Below are 21,292 nucleotides of genomic sequence, written 5' to 3'. Positions count from 1 at the left end.
TGATGATATTGTGACTTTGGTCTGTTATTAGTGTGGGGTAAATAAATATTTCATCATGTCTCTCCAGGAATAGTGCCACACAATACACACCTGATTTGGCCTCTACTTTAAAGTGTTAGTGGCTGAGGACAGAGCAGAGCTTTGTTGGAAAGACCCTGTGTTGTGCTGTGTCATTGAGGTATCTCCAGGATTTAGTTCCTTCATTTCAGCTTCAGAGGTTGGAACAGGAGTTGGATCAGAATCAGCCCTAATGGGATAGTTTAAACCATGATCCTCTCTTTAAAGTTTCATTTGCTCATCTTGGACCTTCCATGAGCTGTGATTCACCCACTCACTATCCAATGAACTTCTAGAGCTCAGCTTGATGCCCAGATTGTGCTGGATGCTTAGTGAATATAACTTTACCAAAGACGCTGAGCTGGGTGATCTATGTGGCAGAAGAGGCACAAGGGTTGTAAGAGCCAGACATGATGATGACTCTTAAAAAAACAGTGTTTTTTTTTTTTTCAAATAGGACAGACCGATGGTCATATGAAAGTGTAGAGACTGTATGTCACATATATGCATAGACCTGTAAGGTCAAACCAGACAGAATCCCAGCATGGAGAAATGAAAGTGGACACAGAGTCCATGTGTAAGCAAACCAAACAAACAAAAAACAAAGCCAAACAAAAAAGAAAAACAAAACTCCAGTTGTAATTGATACTTGCTGGGAGAGGGAAAATCAGCTTTCTTCAAGAGTGTCACTGGATATATCAACTACACACCAGGGCAAGACCCGTGTCCAGGATTAGATGGTTGACACAAAACAGACCCCAAGAAAACAAGAAGAGGAAGAAGGAGAAAAAGAGGAGGAGGAAGGATGTTTTCTTTCATCATAGTGACTGTGGATTGGAAAGCCAGATATGCATTACAGAATTTGAATTATTTTAATTTCATTTGAAATCATAACTGATGTGTGCTCACAGTGATTGCTTCTGCTTGAGTTATCTGGCCAAACCAATGCAGACAGGGTCATTACAACTTCACTTTGGAAACAGCCCCATGTTGTGGCTGAAGCTGTAATGTTTGGGGTGTGAGGGAAGCTTGCCCACAGAAGGGTAAAAAAGGCATGTACCCCAAAGATAATCCTGGTGAAAGATCCTTTCTTTTATGAAAAGGCTTCTTTGTCCCAATGAGAAACATAGGCACGGTCTTCTCTCTATGATTCATGTACTCTATGCCTTGCAGGGGAGTTGCCTGTGAGGCCATTTTCATCCAAACACCACAGTACAGATATGAGGTGTGTGTGTGTGTGTGTGTGTGTGTGTGTGTGTGTGTGTGTGTGTGTGAGTCAGCGCGCATGTGTCTTCCTTTATCCCTCCAATTGCAATATGGAAGGTCTTAGCCTGTCACTTGTTTTTGTAGTTAGGAAAACACACCCGGTAGATGGATCCTCAAAACCTAAAGAGAAACCAAGTTTTGTGCCCCAAAATGGTGTTAGGTTTAATGGGGCAGAGGGATTCCTCACAGCCAGGGCCAAGTAGAAAGTACAGAAGGCACCATGCCCTAAGTATCTTCTTCAATACTGCTCCAAGCTCTTTCCTGACCGTGTCTTTTGAAGTCTTGCTTAAGGAAGTTTTCCTAGGCTCTTTCTCCTGAGAGAAATGTCTGCTTAGTTTCATCCTTCTGACCAGGAAGGGGCATATTTCCTTAGGCATCACACATCAAAGAGACCACTCCCCTCCACACTCTGCCCAAGGCATCTAATTGTATAGATCTAGTATTCTTGTTCTTAATCTGAGAAGTAGATGAAGCTATGGCTTCTGGCTGGTGACAGAGTATCCAGGAAAGCATATATCTTAGCTGGTTGTAGCTTGCTGTGACCTCAGCAAGTAAGAAATCTTCCAGAACCCCAGAAGTGGGTCAGTGGGTGGAAGCAGTCCTTGGGTTGTGGTTCTGAACATGTTGTATGCTTGTTCTGTGTCCTTTAAACTACAAAGAAGGATCTCAGAACAAAGCAGGAGGAGAGAAATGTGTGAAGAGTGGGCAGGATTTGTTCCCCTCAGGTTGGAGGAACTCTGAGGGGAAGGAGCCCATGGTCTTAGTCAGCTTCCTGCACATTCAGGAAGTGTGTGTTCTTCACAAGACATTTCAAAACACTTAAAGTCTCTCAGAGGATGCATAGTTAACAAAGATGTTTGCGCTGGGTTCATGAGAACCTTTATTTCAAAATCAGAGTGCTTCCAATTATCAGGAGAGCAATGAGTCACCAATCATATTTAAAATTTGTTATGACAAGAATAAGATATAAATCATACCTCCAATGGTGCAATGGGTTAGCAAACTTGCAATTACAAGAACTGCATATAAATCAAAACTCAATGTTCAGGAGTCAATGGGACTTCACTGATCAACAACTATAAAGAAGTAACCCACTCCTGGCCCTGGGTTTTTCATTTGTTATCATGTAGTGCCTAGTAGAGGCATTGTTGCCCCATTATAGGGTAACTACATCTTAAATAAATATATGTATGTATGTATATATATATATATATATGCATGGGTTTGTATTTGTATGTATATGTGTATGTATGCATGTATGTATGTATATACGTATGCATGCATGGATACATGTGTTTTCAGAAGCAGGTTTGCATATGATTTCTTTTCAATTATCTTTTCTGTTCGTTGCCCTCCCAGTCTACCCTGCATTCCCATATCTCTCCCAGTTAGAGCCTCAATGTTCCATTATTTCTCTTCAATATTACTCCATTTTCCCTCCCTTGAAGTCTCTCCCTTACAAGAGCCCTTGGTAATTTTCTGACCTGTACGGTATTTCTCACAGAGGGATTTTTGAAGGTTAGTCTGAAGTTCCAAGGCTAACAACTGAAAATGAGAGGAAACACACATTTGTCTTTCTTCTGGGTCTAAGTTATCTACTCAGTATGATTGTTTCCATCTGAAAGTAAGCGGAAATATGTAACATTTGTCTCTCTTCTGGGTCTAGGTTATCTACTCAGTACGATTGTTTGTAGCTCTACCAATTCATATTTGACTTTCATGATTTCATTTTTTTCTTTTTTTAAAAGGCAATTTATTTGTTTCTTTAAAAATGTGCTTTGGTATTTTGCCTACATGTGTGTCTGTGTGAAGTGACAGATCCTTTGGAACTGGAGTTACATATAGTTGTGAGCAGCTATGTGGGTGCTGAGAACTGAACCCAGATTCTCTGGAAGAGCAGTCCATGGTCTTAACCACTGAACCATCTCCCCAGCCCCTCATTTTTCTTAACAGCTGAATAATACTCTGCTGTATAAATAGCACATTCACTCCTCCTGCCTCTCAGGCTTGGGGTAGGAAGATTGTTAAAGCCATGGGCAGAGTCCTCCAGATATGGTGGAGCAGTTGCTCATATGAATTCACAGCCGTTGAGACAGATGGCATGCATAAGGTCTACACTGACTCAGGCCAGAGAAAATCCAGCATGAAATGAGGAGGGGAACAGGAAGTTCCATCCCTAGCTAGGGAGCTGTTGGCAGTCATCTTCTTCTGGAGCTTCTGGAAGAGGGAGAATCAGTTTTCTTTAAGGATGCAGACCCTGACGGGTTGTTGTGGTTTGCCCTGAAGTTATCTGTATTTTGATGCTAATTCCACTGCCCCCAGGACAGCTGCCTAGTCACTACTCAGAACTCCGGTGACTTCACCAGAACCACCTCCATTGAATTTGTATAGTACAGGTGAGGGGCTGGTACAGAATAGAAGGAGGCCTATCATTGGAGGAGAAGGAAGGATGGGCAGGAGAGAAGTTTGAAGGAAGAGGAGGAGACTAGAGGAAAAAGGGGAGAAAGGAAGAGGAGAGAGTGAGAAGCCTTGGCAGGTGACGTTAAGATTCTGCTCTGTGTATTTACAGGTTGTTATTAATGTTCCTAAGGGATGGATGGTACCGGGCTTTGTATGTTTAAGTGGGCAATTATATCTTACCAATTGGGTCAAAGATTATTGTGTTGTGTGTTCTCTTATGTGAGGGTTTGTAGGAAAGTGTGTGGTGGCAAGAGACACTGGGCCGCTGAGGAGTGGGGATGTGTTTCTGCCAAGATATCTGCCAAGATATCTATCTTGGGACACTACGGTGCCAGAGCTAGCGGGGTAAAAGACAACTTTAATTTTTTATTTTTATATTTTTACAACAAATGAAAGAGCGTAAACGGGGAGCCGTGTCTCTCGCTCCAATCTCGGAGTGAGGTGCCCCCAGGAATCACAAGTAGCCGGCCTTGATGTAACAGCAGGAGGTAGCTTTTATTAATGAGATCCCTATTAGTGGGATCCCGGGTCGATACGTATCTCACACAGGAGACAGAGGAATCGACCCCGAGCTTCCAAACTCGGGGGTTTATATAAGGGCATTTGCGCGGTTACACATGATTGGTCAATTCAAATGGTGCACAGTTACTTTCGGAGCGAAATTACATCAGCAAGGAGTACGTGCTCTCTAGCAGCTCGGCAGGCAGGTAGGGTGGCTCATCTCACTCAGGGGGGTGAAGGAAGGGGCGGGGGTGGCTACAGATGGTCAATGTCCTTGAGGCTGATAGCTGGTTTGGCAAGTCCTATCTCTGGTTCTCCCTCAGGCACGTCCGGCCCTGCACATCCGGACTCTGACAATGAGTAACCTTTTTAAAACTCTAGTTCTACATTCCCTTCTTCTTTTTTGTGAATAGTTCTAATCTTAGAACTACATGGAGAACTCAGCTTCATCTAGCATAACAGCTTGGTATTGTTGTCTTAACATGAGGATTCTAACCTGGACACTATCCAAGCCTATACACCAGGGTCATGACTAGCTTTTAGAACTTCTAAGCTTATACAGATTGTGATCCCTGAGGCACAGTCCCAAGAAGTATTAAGAGTACTAACATATGTAATGTTATATCATTCGTAATAGAAATCAAGCCTATCCCACACCTATCTTGATAGAACCCAGGACAAACATGACTGAATTTCCCTCTAGGTCCCAGCTCTCAGCCCCAACAGCTAGTACACAGCTGGTGAGGGCTGAGAATTGACAGCTGTCAGGGTGGTCAGCAGCACCAGGTATGGTCCTTTCCAGCGAGGCTCGAGTGTCTGGGCTCAGTGTAGCTGCAGTCTCCTGGAACTGATGACTGATGAGATGTCTCAGGGGTCTCCGGAGCATAGGCTGCTGTCAGCTGTGAGCAGATTTCTTTCTGTATCACCTGTAGGTCTTTTAGCCTGGCACACAAATCATTATTACTATGGCACTATGACGTGTTGGTTCAGTAACATCATCTAATATAGTCAGGGGAGCTGAGGCCCCATATAAGATCTCAAAGGGGGTAAGGCTGAATCTGGAAGGGGTATTTATTGCTCTGAAGAGAGCAAGAGGGAAGGAGTGTCACCCAGTCTGCGCCAGTCTCCATGGTTAATTTAATTTGGTCAGGGTCTCTTTTAAAATTTTATTTATTTACTCTACCTGTTCTGAACCTTGAGGTCTGTAGATACAATGTAATTTCCAATCGACCTCTAATACTTGGCCACACCCTGGCTTACCTTGGCAACGAAAGTAGGGCCGTTCTCTGACCAGATTACCTTGGGCACTACAGACTGGGGAAGATTTCTTCCAGTATCTTCTTGATGATGATCGAGGCCGTGTCTTGCAGTTGTTGGCTTCACCAGGGCATCCAAGAGATGGTAAAGGCATCTGAAGTGCTGATGTGCTGGGGGGGGGGTAGAAGTTCAGCCACCCCATATGACATCGTGTTGTCCACCATGGCAGCACCCACTTGTCTCTGACCTTCATTCATGAAGAGAACTGTTCCCGTCTGTGGACAAGGTCCTCGGCTTTCAGCAGGGGTCAATCAGCCAGTCGCAGAGGTCTTTCCTCCACCCATGGGCTCTGTCAGTGCTTGACACTCGTGCTGTGGTGGCTCCAGGTCCGGATTGGGCAGCAAGGTGACTAGATTGTCCCCAACCGGTGGAGAATCTAGTCCATGGCAGCTGACCAGTGGTCCCATCTTTTGGGACACTCTATTCAAAGGCAAAACATCAGTCACTCTATCACAGTTTAAGTCCTGGATTGGGTGATAATTGTTAGTGCCCGGCTGGCAGGAGTGATGTGTTCCAAGCAGAACAGCACTAAGCCATTCATCTCCCAGCATCAGGTACTGGTGCACTGAGACAGGTCTTAAGCTCCACATTCACATTCTGCAGATATGCATACACATGGCCTCACCCAGCCATTTCAGCCCACGCAAGCCATTTTGGAGAGCAGTTTTCTCATGAGCAAGGGATAGGAGCAGTCAGGGATGACTATGAACTAGTGGGTTACCCGGCTCACGCCAAGGTCCACTGTTCTTCGGGCAGTCCATAAGTATTGTTCGTTGCCAGTAGCCCCTTGCACTCAAGGTCTTTGGATATTGGCCCACTGGTGGGGGGGCATAGGAGCACAGAGCATTGGGTCCCTGTATCCACACTTCCCTTCCATCTCTGTACATAGCCAGCACTCTAGGACCAAGAAGCTCTCCAGTGGCCCCTCTTGTTCTTTTTTGGGCAGTCCCTGACCCAGTGTCCTTTTTCTTTGCATTAGGCACACTGATCTTTAGCCAGGAATTCTCTTCTGTTGCCAGGTACTATCTTCCTAGGTTCCCTAACTACTGTGGCCAGTATATGTTCCTCTCTCGTCTTTTATCTCTCTTTAGCTCTCTAACTTCTTCTTCTTTTTGTCTCTTTTCTTCCCTAGCTTCCCGCTCTTTTTAATCCTCTTTCTTTCTTTCTTTTTTTTTCAATCTCTCTGTCTGCACCTTCTTCTACAGCTATTAGGTGCTGTCCACTTTTGTGCACAGACCCTGAACCACACATCAAACTTATTTTCTCTGCAACTTACAATAACTCTCTCAGTGACTTAGCTTAACCCTTCAAGTTTCTGTAACTTTCTCTTCATATCCTTTCCTTATCTTAGCCAGATTGGTGGGGCATTTTCTAGCCCCTCAGAGACCCACCCTTGGAGTCTGGCGGCAGACCTGGAGCACTCCCTACCTTCAGGGGTCTGAAGAGAGCAGGCAAAAGTGAGGGCCTTCTATCTGTGTTGAAACCTTCTTTCTGGTCTCCAGTAGGATTCCGTCTTTCCTCAGTGGTAAAGAAGACCTGCATCTCAAATGGGATGGTGAGAAAACAAGAGAATCTTGAGAATAGAGGTCTACTGAAGAGGGCAAACAGCATTTAGTCACACAGCTAAACCAGGAGGCCTTCTTGGACAAAAAAGGCCATTGTACAAATAAGCACAAGCTTAGATTTTCCCTCAAGGAGTATCTCTCTTCAGTGTCAGCTCCGTGGCTTTGCCTCTCAAGAGAACCAGCTTCCAAATGACACTAGGCTTCTAGTAACAACTAATAACAAAAGGATGGAGAGATGGTTAGAACCTGGGTGTTAGATGCCAGGTGGCTGACAAAAGAATCATAACCAATTCACCTGGGGCTATCAGGACCTCAATAGTAGCCCTTTACCAAACTGTCTCACTGGGTTTAAAGGCCCATGGAAAAGAAAACATTAATCCTGACCTTGGCCACCGCCTGATAAGGCATGCTCCCTTAAAGAACTTCTCTAAATGAGCGCTCTCCTACTGTGAGCAAATGTCAGAAATTCCTTTCTTGTTCTTGTTTTCCTTATAGTCCTCTCCCACCTAGCTCTCAGCCTTTTTAGATCATTCTTCCTGTAGCATTTCTAACACAGCCTGTCCCTTTTTTTTTTTATAGCCTGTTGACAGCATTTCTGATCTTTCAGGCAGCTACGCACTAAGTGCCAAACCGGCTGAAACTCTGCCTTTAAGATTCCTTACTCCCAAGCAAAATTTAAATCTTTCCCAACTCATCACCGCTGGCTGCGAGCACAAGCACAGATAAAACACTGTTTTAAAAATTAACTTTGGCTATCAACCAACACACCGCCACTAGAGCGGGGTCCATAAGATTAAGTTTCTTACTCACTAAGCATTTGGGGGACCAGGTAAAACTCTTCGACGAACAAAGCAAACAGTTCCATGATTTCAAACACAGTAGTCGGTCCAAGATTTTAAACACAGTCAGATCTTTTTGACTGTCAGTTGCCGGGTCCTCCTGACAAAATTCGGCTTGTGGAACGTCTCTCACGAGTCCCAGAACCTGCGCGATTGGGGCATCCCCCTGTGCGCTTTCTAAAAAGGAAAAAAGAAAGAAAAAGACTATTCGGAGTAGGAATCCTTCATCTACTCACAGGCGTCTGTCCGGAGCGGGAAATCCTTCCGCTCAAGTACACTCAAATACGGGGCAGGAAACCCATCTGCCCAAGTGTACTCACAGGCGTCTGTCTGGGGCGGGAAACCCTTCTACCCGAGTGCACTCAAAAACGGGGTGCACTCAAATTCAGGGTGGGAAGCCCTTCCACCCGAGCGCACTCAAATTAAACCTTAGACCATGGCACAATACACAGTACGAGAAGCACAACATACATGCACACATACATACACATACATGGCAGCCGCTTTCAACACTCACACCAACGTACCTCCAAGGGGGATTCGGGGTTCCGGGGGGTCACGCTCCGATCTCGGTGGGACCTCCAAATGAAAGAGCATAAACGGGGAGCCGTGTCTCTCGCTCCAATCGCGGGGTGAGGTGTCCCCAGGAATCACAAGTAGCCGGCCTTGATGTAACAGCAGGAGGTAGCTTTTATTAACGAGATCCCTATTAGCGGGATCCCGGGTCGATACATATCTCACACGGGAGACAGAGGAATCGACCCCGAGCTTCCAAACTCGGGGGTTTATATAATATAGAGGCATTCGCGTGGTTACACATGATTGGTCAATTCAAATGGTGCACAGTTACTTTCGGAGCGAAATTACATCAGCAAGGAGTACGTGCTCTCTAGCAGCTCAGCAGGCAGGTAGGGTGGCTCATCTCACTCAGGGGGGTGAAGGAAGGGGAGGGGGTGGCTACAGATGGTCAATGTCCTTGGGGCTGATAGCTGGTTTGGCAAGTCCTATCTCTGGCTCTCCCGCAGGCACGTCCGGTCCTGCACATCCGGACTCTGACAATGAGTAACCTTTTTAAAACTCTAGTTCTACACAACAATGGGTTGTTGGTGCTGCAGTGGAAGCATGCACATCTAAAAGTAACTGGGCAGCACAAACTGTACTTGGTGGGTTTATGGAAAAGGAGGACAGAACGTTGGGTGGAAAAAGAAGGGGGTGGACCTGGGATGTGTGTGAGGAGTAGGTAAAAATGCTCAAGTGCATTGTAAGAAAAGACTCAAATAGGCTGTTACTACATTTGCCATTGTGATGGCACATTGCTAAGCTTTTTATTTGATTTGTCCTAAATATTCTATTTGAGTGTCAAACAGAATTGAATATCAAAACTTTTATAAAATATCACATGTCTGTGTTTCCCTAGATGCAACCCACTGCTCTTGGTTACTGACTATTTTGCTAAAGCAAGTTTGATGAAACAGAATTCAGTGGAAACAAATTGCCCCCAAAGGGGAGCATAGCAGCCTTGATGGGAGCCTCATAGAACTACACAAGTGGGTGCCTTCATGTGACTGTCCTCAACATGAGGTTTAATGCTCAATAGAATCAGCAGTTTCAGGGCCATGTGCAGTGCAGCATGTGGAGAAATCAGGGCTTTATCCTAGAGATGACAAGCTCAGTGGTCTAAGAGCCATAGAAGTGACAGCCTAGGGCAGGTGGCATGTTTCAAGACAAACTTGATTCCTGATTCTCTGAGTATGTCCCTCTCTAGCATATGTCACTGTCCCAGCCCCAGCTCAGACACCACCCCATCACAGGAATCTCCAATAGCTAAGCAGATGCTCCAACCCGCTCCAACCCTGAGTCTTGTAGAGAATGTGGTCAGCTCTGAGTTTAGAGTGTGGACAAACTTCTCTAATGTTTTTATTGCAGGGTATGTCAAAGGTGCTAATGTGACAAGAAACTCACTTCATATGCTAATGAGTGGGAAGAACCTGTGAGTGTTTTAACCTGTGGGTGCTAATGGGTGACATTTTCCTGCAAAGAGATTAAGTCATGTGGACTTCTGAAGTAATAATTTGTGCTTATTCATTAAATCTGGCACGTTAAAAAGGGTTGTCCTTAGACTAACCCTTAGTTAGGGTTTCATTACTATGAAAGGACACCATGACCAAGGCAAGTCTTATACAGAAAAACATTTAGTTGGGACTGGCTTGCAGTTTCAGAAATTAGTCCATTATCGTTATGGTGGGAAGTATGGCAGCATGCAGGCAGACATGGTGCTGGAGAAGAAGCTGAGAGTTCTACATCTTGGTCCAACAGCAGGCAGAAGAAGATTATGTCCCACACTGGGCATAGCTTGAGAATATATGACTTCAAAGCCAGAGTACACAGTGACATATTTTCTCTAACAAGGCCACAGTAACTCCAACAAGGACACACTTCTGAATAGTGCCACCTCCTATGAGCTAAGCATTCAAATATATGAGTCTATGGGGACCATAGCTATTCAAACTACAACTGGCCCGATAGGCTTATAGCCATAACATAATACAAAATAATTTTGGTCCAACTTCAGAAATCCCCATAGTCTATGACAGTCTCAAAAATGTTTAAAAGTCCAAAACTCAAAGTCTCTTCTGAGATTCATACACCACTTAACTGTAGTCCATAGGCTTAGATTTTTCAAAACCTACTTCAGGACTGGAGAGATGGCTCAGCAGTTAAGAGCACTGACTGCTGTTCTAGAGGACCTGAGTTCAATTCCCAGCAACTGAATGGTGACTAGCAACCATCTGTAATGGGATCCGATGCCTTCTTCTGGTGTGTCTGAAGATAGCTACAGTTTATTCATATAAAATCAATAAATAAATCTTTTAAAAATAAAAAAAGAGAACTACTTCAATAAGAATTCTAACCCACCTTCCAAACATAGGGGAGAAAAGATAGTGAATAGGACAGGGGGATGTGCACCTGTTTAGAAGTAGTTCTTTGTGGGCGATTCCAATCTCTGTTGTCAGGATACCAGCAGTCCAGTTCAGTAGTGTCAGGATTCCAAACATGAATCAGCAGCAGTAGCACAATCGAGCAGAAACAGCCCGGCCTTTTCCACAAGTCTGGGTGACCAGAATCAGCTAGCACACCAGGAGTTCTTGCCGTGCCTCTCTCAATGAAGTGAAGATCAGCAAAGATGAAGATATGAGACCAATGAAATTGCAAGGCTAGCTATGCAAGCACCCCAGCATTGTCCTTTGAGTCCTATTTACTATTTCTCCAAACATCATGAGTCCTCCCAGGCTTGGCTCAGCACATAACTCTGCATCATATGACATGACCAGAAACTTCAGCTTCAATTGTCTCCTTTAAAATAAAAATCAAAAATAGATCGCATACTTCCAATGCATAATGGCTCGGGGATACATTACCATATCACAGCATAATTAAGGGAACACAATGAGAAAACACTGGACAAAAGCAGCCAAGAAAATTCGACTCTTCATCTCCTTGTCTGATGTCAAAAAGTTCTTCATTTCTACAACTACTTTCAGCTATGTTGACTGCAATGTACTTCTTGGGCTGGTTCTCCCCCTATTGGCAGCTTTCCTTACCAGGTGTTCCAGAGCTCTGGCATCTCTAACCTTTTGGGGTGCCCAAGGCAATCTAGGCTTCCCATCAAAGCTTCATCAATGGCATCTGTGGGCCTCTGTGCAGCAAAACCGCTGCCACACAGCTGGCCTCAGTGACTTTCCTAAATTGAGGAGGGAGATTCCACACCCAAGTTCTGCTGCTTGCTGGGAGCCATAAAGTGAAATCGCTGGGGAGTTGTTTCAAACCTCTTTACTCATTTCAAATATTGGTGTTTGGAGTCACAGAGTGCTTGTCACAGAAGATCTAGGCTTATAGGAGCTGTCAGTCTGTTGTAGAGTAATAACATTCCATGAAATCCATGCCTTGTCTATGTGATATACATAGACATACTTGTATTTTTTTCAGCACTCAAAAGTGAGATGAGCTATGCTTTCTTAATTGACTACCAGATAATGGCTGGAAGACCTGTACCCATTGTTAGACACATGGCAGAGAGTAGAGTATTCCACTGCCCTGGTTTATAGTGTATTTTTGTGAGTGCTTTACTTAGGAGATGAATCACACCAATGTCCCTAACATCTCCAAGCACAGTTGGGAGCAGATTGATGAGCATTTATCGAGTTGGTGAAGGTTGTTTCTTCCTTCATTAAAAATATTTTAATTGCGAAATGACCTTTTCTTCATCCACCTCCAATGACTATTTTGTTTTCCCTTCCAAGTGACATTAAAGTATCCTCCTTTGGTCCCTCTTTATCACCCAGTTTCTTTGGGCCTGTGGATGGTAGCATGGTTATCTTGTACTTAATGGCTAATGTCTAATTATAAGTTTGGACATTATGCCACATCTACCATGCATGTCTTTCTGGGTATGGGTTACCTCACTCAGGAAGATATTTTCTAGTTACATCTATTTGTCTGCAAATTTCATGATGTCTCTGTTTTTAATAGCTGAATAGAATTCCATTGTGAAATGGATCAAATTTTCTGTATCCATCTTTCAGTTGGGGGACATTTAGGTTGTTTCCAGTTTCTGCTATTATGAATAAAGCTGCTATGAACATAGTAGAGTATGTGTCTGAGACATAGTAGGGGATCTTTTGGGCATATGTCCAGGAGTGGTACAGTTGGATTCTGGGTTAGAACTATTGCCAATTTTCTGAGAAATAGACAAACCTAATTCCAAAGTGGTTGTAAAAGTTTGCACTTCCACCAGCAATGGAGGAGTGTTCCCCTTGCTCCACATGCCTGAGAGCATGTGCTGTCACTTGAGTTTTTGATCTTAGCCATTCTGATGGGTGTAAGGAAGAATCTCAGGGACATTTTGATTTGCATTTCCCTGATGAGTACAGACTTTAAACATTTCTTTAAGTGCTGCTCAGCCATTCCTCTGTTGAGAATTCTATTTAGTTCCATACCTCATTTTTCAATTGGGTTACTTGGATTATTGATGTCTAATTTATCGAGTTCTTTATGTACATAAATAGAGGGAACTTGGAGCAAGAGGGGGTGAGGAGGCAGACAAGGATGGCAATCAAGTATCAAGAGAGGACTTGGCTAAGCATAGAAATTGGTGGGGGACATCTCTTGTGACTAACTGGAGACTTGGGATGGCAGAGAATACAGGAGGTCTATGGGGATGACCCTAGCTGAGAGTCCTACACATGGGGGATACAAGGACTGAAGTGGCCAGCTCCTGAATCCAGGCAGGACTTCCAGAAGGAGGGAAGAGTACATTGACCCAGTCACAAAACCTTCAACCCAAAATTTGTCCTGCCTACAAGATGTGCAGGGATAAAGATAGAGACTGAGGGAACAGCCAACGAATGGCAGCCCTAACTTGAGACCCATCCCATGTGAGAAAGCCAACCTCTGACACTATTAATGATACTCTGCTATGCTTGCAGAGACAGGGACCTGTCTCCTGAGAGGTTCCATCCAGCAGCAGATGGAAATAAATTCAAAGACCCATAACCAGACATCAGGTGGAGCTCAGGGAGTCTTGTGGAAAATATGGGATAGGATTGAAAAAGCTGGAGGGGTCAAGGACACCACAAGAAGACCTACAGAGTCAACTAACCTGGGCCCATGGAGTTTCACAAAGACTCAACCACCATCCAAAGAGAGTCCAGAGGCTGGCTATAAGCCCCCTACTCATTTGTAGCAGGGAAGCAGTTTGCTCTTTATACAGATCCCTAACAAGTGGAGCAGGGGCTATTTCTGACTCTGTTACCTGCCCATGGATCCCCTTCCTCTACCTGGACTGCTAGCTTGGGTCTCAGTGGGGGAAGATGTGCTTAGTCCTGCTGAGACTAGATGTCCTAGGGTGGGGTAGTGTCCACACTGAGGTTTCTCTTTCTCTGAGAAGGGAGGGAGGGATAATGGGACTGGGGGTTTATAAGGGAGAGACTAGGAGGAGAGGAAGGGGGCTGTGATAGGGATGTAAAATGAATAAGAAAAATTATTTTTTAAAAAATGAAATGAACTTTTCTTTAATTCAGTGAACTAAAGGAGAAAAGCAAGTTGCTGGTGAAGCCCCATAGCATCCTCTAGAGAACAGAGTCCATGGATCGTTTCAGCAGCAGCAGCAGAGACACAGAACCGCTGAGGACTGCCCAGTGTTACTAAGCAGGGAGCTTTGTGTCATCACAGAGGACCATGTGAGAGCATCACAGGAATGCACTGAACTTGGAGACAGCTAGGATTATTCTCAAGAAAAATCTCTAAAAGTCTCACTTTGATACCACTGGCAAGGTTGAAACTGTGAAACCCAGTGAAAGCTTTTGAGAGGTGAAGACAAAGTGCAGATAAACAGGTGTGTGTCTACAAGATGAATCTAGAAACCCAGAGGAGGAGGAGTGAGCCATGGTCTGCAGAATTGATAAGTGCAGATGGAGGGATAGAGCCAGGCTGGCTGGAAGACAGCACAGCTTTATTCTACCAAGACGGTCTCAGATTGCCAGGAGCCGCTCCAGAAGCCAAAGCAAGGTTTGTCCCTCATGCTGAACAACTGTTCTAGAACATAGGAACTCTGTGGCCGTGATGATTCTAGAAGACATGATCTTGCTATAACCACACCAGAGAACAGTTCTGTGGTCCCAGCCACCAGGCAGCCCAGTCAGTTTCTGTTCCATGTAACTCTGGCGTAAGCACTGTTCGAATTCTTCTGATTGTCTAGATAATGTTTATTAAGATGCCCACCAGAGAATCACTGACATTCTGGGAGCCATCAGTGCAGAAAAGAGTTAGCTTTTTGAACCCTCCACAGAATTGGCCAACAGAAAGCTCCAAGCTGACAGTAACACGTCCCCAAGTCCTCTTTACTGAGGCACTTCTCAGTCCCCCGTGATACAGTTTGGTCCTTGTCAAGACACCTCAGTAACCCAAGTCCATCTGTCTCAACATGCTCAGACAGCTATAAAAACACTAACTAGGAATCCTGTCAGAACCAGAAACTCATTCCTTACAGCTCTGGAAATGGTCTGTTCAAAATGCAGGTTTGGAATCTGCTGCAGACCTTCCCCTTAGAGGAGGTTGCTTTTGTAGTCTAACTCCATGTTGGAGACAGGGTGGCGGTCTCTTTGCTGTTCCTTTGTATAACGGCAATAATCCCATTCACCAGGGCTCTGCCCCTTATGAACTGTTCTATCCAAAGCCTAGCTTCTTAATACCATCACCCAGGACATCGGGGTTTCAGCAGATGAACATTGGTGGAAACACACTTGAATCATCAAAGGAAGTGCTTGTGGTGAGTTTCAACATGGAAGGCATTCACAGTCCATGGAACACAAACTTGAGGGGCGTAGACTGCAGACCAGCTCCCGTGTCTCACACTCCATTCTGTCCCCACAGTTATGTCTCATGGGCCTTAGAATCTACCTAAAACCAGTTTGTGCTGCCAGTGTGAATGTGGGCATAGAGCCATTCACTGGAGTGTGACAGCCTATTAGGGGCCACACCCTTGAGGAAAAATCACTCTCTGTCCCAGCAGCCATCTTGTCTTAGGTAGATCTTATCATTTCTTGTAGGCTTTTCTGAGTGACATATAACCCAAAGATTCTATCATGTCTCCATGGTAGGTTTCTTGCACATTTGGTTTCTTGGGATAGTAAGTCTGTTGTGATCATCCCTGATATCTTATTACTGTTCCGCTGATTTCTGTGGGGAAGTCACGAAGAAAGCACTGTGTCATCTGTGAAGGTGGGACACCCATTATAGTGGGCCCCAAAAGTTACCCCTCCAATCCTGCCTGATCTTGCCTCGTTTCCTTGATACTATATTGAACAACTGACATGAAGAAAGACATTATTCGGTCACCGTCTCATCTGCTTCTCACTTCCAGAGAATGCTTAGAACAGCGGAAGTCCACTGGAGTGTCTTCTCATTCCGTTCACTACTCTCAGAGCAATAAAGATGCGCAGTACTTGCTATAGGCGGGCATTGGTGTGAGTTGGATCCTTCAAGCTTGGTATCTTGAAGGTTAACAGACTTGGTTGTGGCCATGCAACTTGGAAGTAGAAAAGAAGGGACTTGTCCCAGAGTGGTCTGTCTTCACAGGCCACACATCTGCTCACCGGGGACACTGCTATTCTATTTCATGTTATCTTTACCTTGCTGAGCGAACAGAAAGTTCAAGGATGCCAAGGTAACTTCGTGGTGTGGTCATTACAACTTGCACCTGGGACCAGTGATGAAAGTCATTCATCTTGGCGGCCTTCAGATGTCCCTTGGCCAACCAGTCAAGGGCAGTGTTTAATAAATAACATGTTGCTGCTGTTTCTGACCGATGCAGCATTGTCTGGATTGTTACTATGGAGCCAGAGAAGGAACAAGTAACTCACGCTGACTCGAATCCGGCTGTTCTTATGAGACAAGGTCCTTCTCACTTTCACCTGTAGCCAGACCTAGATGGTTAAGATAGCCTTAGACCCTCATCCCCCAGAGTATTAAAAAATACAGGGGTCGGGGAGGACTTAGTATAAGTAAAATGCCTAGTACTGGTTATTTGTTAGCAGTAGATCATAGACAAGCTACTTTAAATTCCTTTCCTGATGGTGTATGTCTCCCTTGAATGATGAACTCAAAAGTCCAGAAAGACTGTAGTCACTCTTAGATAATCTGGTCTTACAGTATGCAGTGTATTGCTGGGGGTATGGTTCAGAGGCTAAGAACACTTGCTGGTCTTGTAGAGAACCCTTGTTCAGCTCACAGCACCCACATGGGGCCAGTGAAAAATCTGTAAATCTGGTTCCAGGTGTATCTCACATCCTTCTTGTCTTTGAGGGCATCTGATAAACCTTTCTTTAAAAAGTACACAGCGAATGATACAGAGCTTTAAAATCATAAACATACTGTAAGAAAATATGAATTTAGTGGAATATGTTGATTTATTAAGGGATTAGCATCCCAGGCCACTAAGTTGACTATTAGTCTGGCTACAAATAAATTCTTGGCGTAGGGCCTCAGTTGTCAACCACAGCTACAAATTTGGTGCAGTATACTAATAAACGCAATTTATGTTTCTGTGTAGAGAAATTCCTGCAACATTCACAAGGATTAAGTTGATAACTGTTGCAATTTATTTGTGCAGAACACTCAGGCTGATAGTTGGCTTTACATTTTTTTTTGAGTTTTTAATTTTAAATGAGCAAAGCCACACTGGTGCAATTGTCCATGCTACAAAAATTAATTTGTATATTTTCTTTATCCTAATCACCACAGGGTTGGCTTTGGCTTAGCAATCTGATAACAAATGTTTCATGGAATTCTTTGCCAAGCATAAAGAAAGAAGAAATCCAAGCCCTTTCAAGAGGATGATAATGATGAATCAGCCCACACAGCACAGGGCTTCATTCCTTACAGTGGTTTCCTCAGGAAATGCTGGTTTAGTTCTTGAATAATTGAAAGTTTGCCGAATGAATGCATAGTAGATGTGTGCATGACAATGAGGTTGGGAGGCCTGTTTCTGGAAACCTCTGAGAACTGAGAGCATCCCATATCCCTTAAAGCAGAGAGCCTGGCTGGCCCTGAGAACAGCCCAGCCTGGAGTCCCTAGGGCTCTGCTTTCTTCTCATTATTTTAAAGTGTTCTTCCTGAACTGTGATTAGCATTACATTATAGAACGCAGGTTTGTATTTCTGTCATCTTTCCCCTTTCCTGCAGGATTTGTCTCTTTCCTTCCTTCATTTCTTCTCCACCCCTGTTTGTAGTTAGGAGGACGTAGGTGACAGGCATACAATCTCTTTCTGAATCCTTTTTCCTAATCACCCTTTTCCCTAAGGCAGGAAATCTGATCACAGGTCTCTAACTGTTAAAATGGTCCAAGGAGAAAACTCTGAACTCCTTTTAAATAACATGCACTGAATCGTACCCAGCCTGAATTCATCTATGCCCCCACCCCCCCACAGTGTGAGTGTCTGTCGGGATACAGTCTTTAGGGGATTATTTAAATAAAGTCTAAGAGCTAGATCCAAGTCTGACACCAAGAGTATTCTTTCCCACTCTACTATCTCTGTGTGCATGAGCACATGAAATCAAGGAGCCAGCCAACTGCAAGACAAGGGCCAGGGCTCACCAGACTTGACTCTCTGTGCCCAGCTTCCAGGGTTATTCAAGCATCCAGGGTATGGCTTTCTGTCATGCAGCCCTACAAGACCAAGAATGGAGGTGCGTGGTGGTCTGCATGACTGGCCTTAGCTGGTGTGGATTCCCAGCCCAGCTCCAAGGCATGTTCCCCCCCCCCCCCCCCCCCAGAGCTGAGGACCGAACCCAGGGCCTTGCGCTTTTTAGGCAAGCGCTCTACCACTGAGCTAAATCCCCAACCCCTACTCCAAGGCCTCTTGTCATTGAGATGAGTACCTAGGCTTGAGTTTGAGGCCCAAGCAAGGTTGTCACATTCTCAGATGAAGGTGATATATAGATTTGGTCTTGAACTATGAACACCTTCAGACTCTGTCCTAATCAATTTAGGAACTGTCCTGAGCCTCTCATTTCCCTGCTCTGGTGCTGCATGATAAACACTCAGCTGGCCCAGTATTGAGCACTTGGACTCACTCACTTATTAATCAGTTCCTTTTACAAATATCTTGATCTTGGGGATCACAGTCTAGCACTAGGCCCTTGTCTGCATTTATTTCACCCTTGAGAAAGAACAAGGATAGATGTTTCAGCGGTTTCGGTGAAAGTCAATGGCATAGAGATGAATTTCATGCAATTCTCCTAGGGGACAAGTTGATGATACACTAATGAAGAAGAAAAGACCACTGATGTCTTTTGAAAGGGACATTTAGATAAATGTGAATGGTGATTACCTTTGATACACGGGGCCTTGTCACCCTCTCTGGTGTAAGGAGGAGGATAATTACTGATGGTTTTCTGTATCAGGCCAAAGGAATAAGGCCTTGGTGCTGCTGGCTTCTACCTTGCACTTTAGCAGCTGGGGACATAAGGGTACCATAGCTCTAGATGTTGTGGAACCTGGGAGAATGGGGCCTTCTGCAGACAGAAGTCTCATACAGTAGCCAACTTTATTCATAAAAGTTTATACTCTGACACTTGAGAAAGGTCACAGGAGTAAAGTTCTCATGAGTTCCAGCTGTATACAATCATCAAGGACAAGCTGTCCGTGGTAAAAACATGTTTTTCTACAGAGGCACAGGAAGGGTAGTTTATACATTTAATTGAAAGTAATAATGAACAATCAATGATGAATGGTTCACCTAGATGCCACACCTGGGAAGAACATGAGAACACATTAAAAAAAACAAAAACAAAAACAAAAACAATTCCATGTTTTGAAGAACCTGAGGTCACAAGACTCAGGTTTTATTTTCTGGGAGTGTGAACAAGCTCTCAGAATTCTCAGGCAATAACATTCCTGGACCATGTTCTGACAATAGGGGAAGTCCCTTGATTTTTCAGAGGTTCAAAGTCAACAATGTGAGAGAGCCAGGCTTGGAATCCACATTGATGAAGGTAGATGTATGACCCCTAGGGAGGATCCCGGTGTCTGAAGATAAGGCAGAGTGAGCATAGCCTTCTTGGGAGAGTAGAGAAAAGGAAGGAAGACTTGAATTGAGGAGGTCACCAGAGATTTAGTATCCTGCCCACAGATTTCATATATAGTCTCTTTTAGGATCTTGCTACAAGACCTATGTCAGGCCAGTGGTTGGCCTGAGACGCTGCAGCCTGAGTGGAGATGACCTAATAGGCACTGAGACTGTGTTGAGTTGAGTTGTGCATTGGGCTAAAGGCATAAACTAAAGACCATCTCCTGACCCTTCCAGAAAGTTCCACAAGGAAGTCCAAATAACTGCATCTTCTCCAATGTGAAGGACAGTCACTCTATAGCTCGGCATCATAAATGTTAAGGTTTATTTGAAACCTACACACAGCTTCCTGGAACAAAGTACCAACCCACAACAACCCTAATGGGAGGGGGACAACGTGATTGGCTTTCACCGATGTTGTCATGAGCAGCCATGCTTGTGTTAAATGGTTATGGAAATATCAGTGCACATGTTTCCCACAGCTTTATAGCAGGTGCCTTCTGTCACTATTGCGAAGTCAGTTTCTCAGTTCTCTCCCATCCCCATTTTCCACGCCCTCAGGAGAGCTGGCTTAACATTGAAATGTGTCCTCAGGGACTTCCTGCTGGATGGGAGATTTCTGCATCTACACTTTCCTCTTGGCAAAACTCGACTATCTCAGGAAGGGTCCATTGCAAGGTGGACCGTGGTGTGCTATAAGAACAGCAAGCACACTGGAACTTCACCTCAGCACAGTGGTCAGCAAAAAGGGGATTTTACTTGGGAGGTTGGAGTATGGTTCAGGGCAGCGAGGCCCACAGCTGGAGAGGACAGCATTAAAAGTAGGGGCAGTTTTTATTATGAAAATGTTTTTCCTATCTGCAACCTGAAGTCAACCTTTTCAATAGCTTTAAGGTAGTGGAGGGGGGCACAGGTTTCAGAGGATCTGAGAGGGTGATGCTAGATCCACTAGGTGCAGAAACAGCTATACAGCCATATTGCTTTCTGTCCCATGTGATTAATACTATTTACTGGTTGGTACAGAAGCTTCTGGATGGGCTGTAGCACAGAGGTGAGACCCAGGTGATCCTCCCTGAGGTAGAGTGCTAGGTTACACCTATTATTAGCCTGTCACGGTGGGGAGGTGGGGATATTCTGGCAGTTTTCTCTCTCTGCACAGGATGCACATGCTCTGTGCTGATGGGCTCGGTGTAGAATAAGAATGTGGCATGTCAACATAGCATGGTAACGTGCTGACACACAGGAGCTTGCATATTCCCTAACTAGGCTCAGCATCCTAGCCCTGGAAGGCGAGCAGAGAGGAACATAAACGGTGTCTCCCCTCCAACGCAGCCTTGCATTCCTTGCGTTCTGGTACAGCTCTGAGAGAAATAAGCAACAACTGGGAAGAATTCCTGACAATGCTGCCCCTTCAACCTTGAAATTGCTCAGAGCCTCAGGGTAGGAACCACAGAGATAAAGCTGTCTGGAAACAGGAGCCAGCCCCTTGCATGACCACCTGCCTGTTCAACCTCTTCCTGGTGTTTAATTCTTTTCTCTCAGCTCTGTTTGTTTCTAGCTAACTGATGGGGACAGGCTCCAAACGCAGCATGGCTCCTGGTGAACAGGAAAAGTGTGGCTCCATGTAGGTTCTCTTCAGGGCACTGGCTGCTCCCCTATC

The 21,292-nt window shown here is 44.7% G+C and overlaps 1 long non-coding RNA gene across 4 annotated transcripts in view; it reads left to right on the top strand.

Moving 5' to 3' along the window:
- The window catches only part of LOC120099033 (uncharacterized), a 42,994-nt gene extending 24,942 nt beyond the window's left edge, over positions 1–18,052 (top strand). For 2 of the 4 annotated variants that reach the window (XR_005497866.2, XR_010062853.1), the window contains exons 3-4: positions 14,086–15,332; positions 15,927–18,052. This is a non-coding gene — a long non-coding RNA (uncharacterized LOC120099033). The remainder of the gene's footprint in view (positions 1–14,085; positions 15,333–15,926) is intronic. The other 2 variants (XR_005497880.2, XR_005497885.2) reach the window with 2 other exon arrangements.
- Positions 18,053–21,292: the final 3,240 nt, after the last annotated feature.

The sequence above is a fragment of the Rattus norvegicus genome, chromosome 1 (genome assembly GCF_036323735.1).
Source record: "Rattus norvegicus strain BN/NHsdMcwi chromosome 1, GRCr8, whole genome shotgun sequence".
Taxonomy (NCBI): Eukaryota; Metazoa; Chordata; class Mammalia; order Rodentia; family Muridae; genus Rattus; species Rattus norvegicus.
The sequence above is the reverse complement of the archived record's forward strand: the minus strand, read 5'-3'. Positions and strand labels throughout refer to the sequence as shown.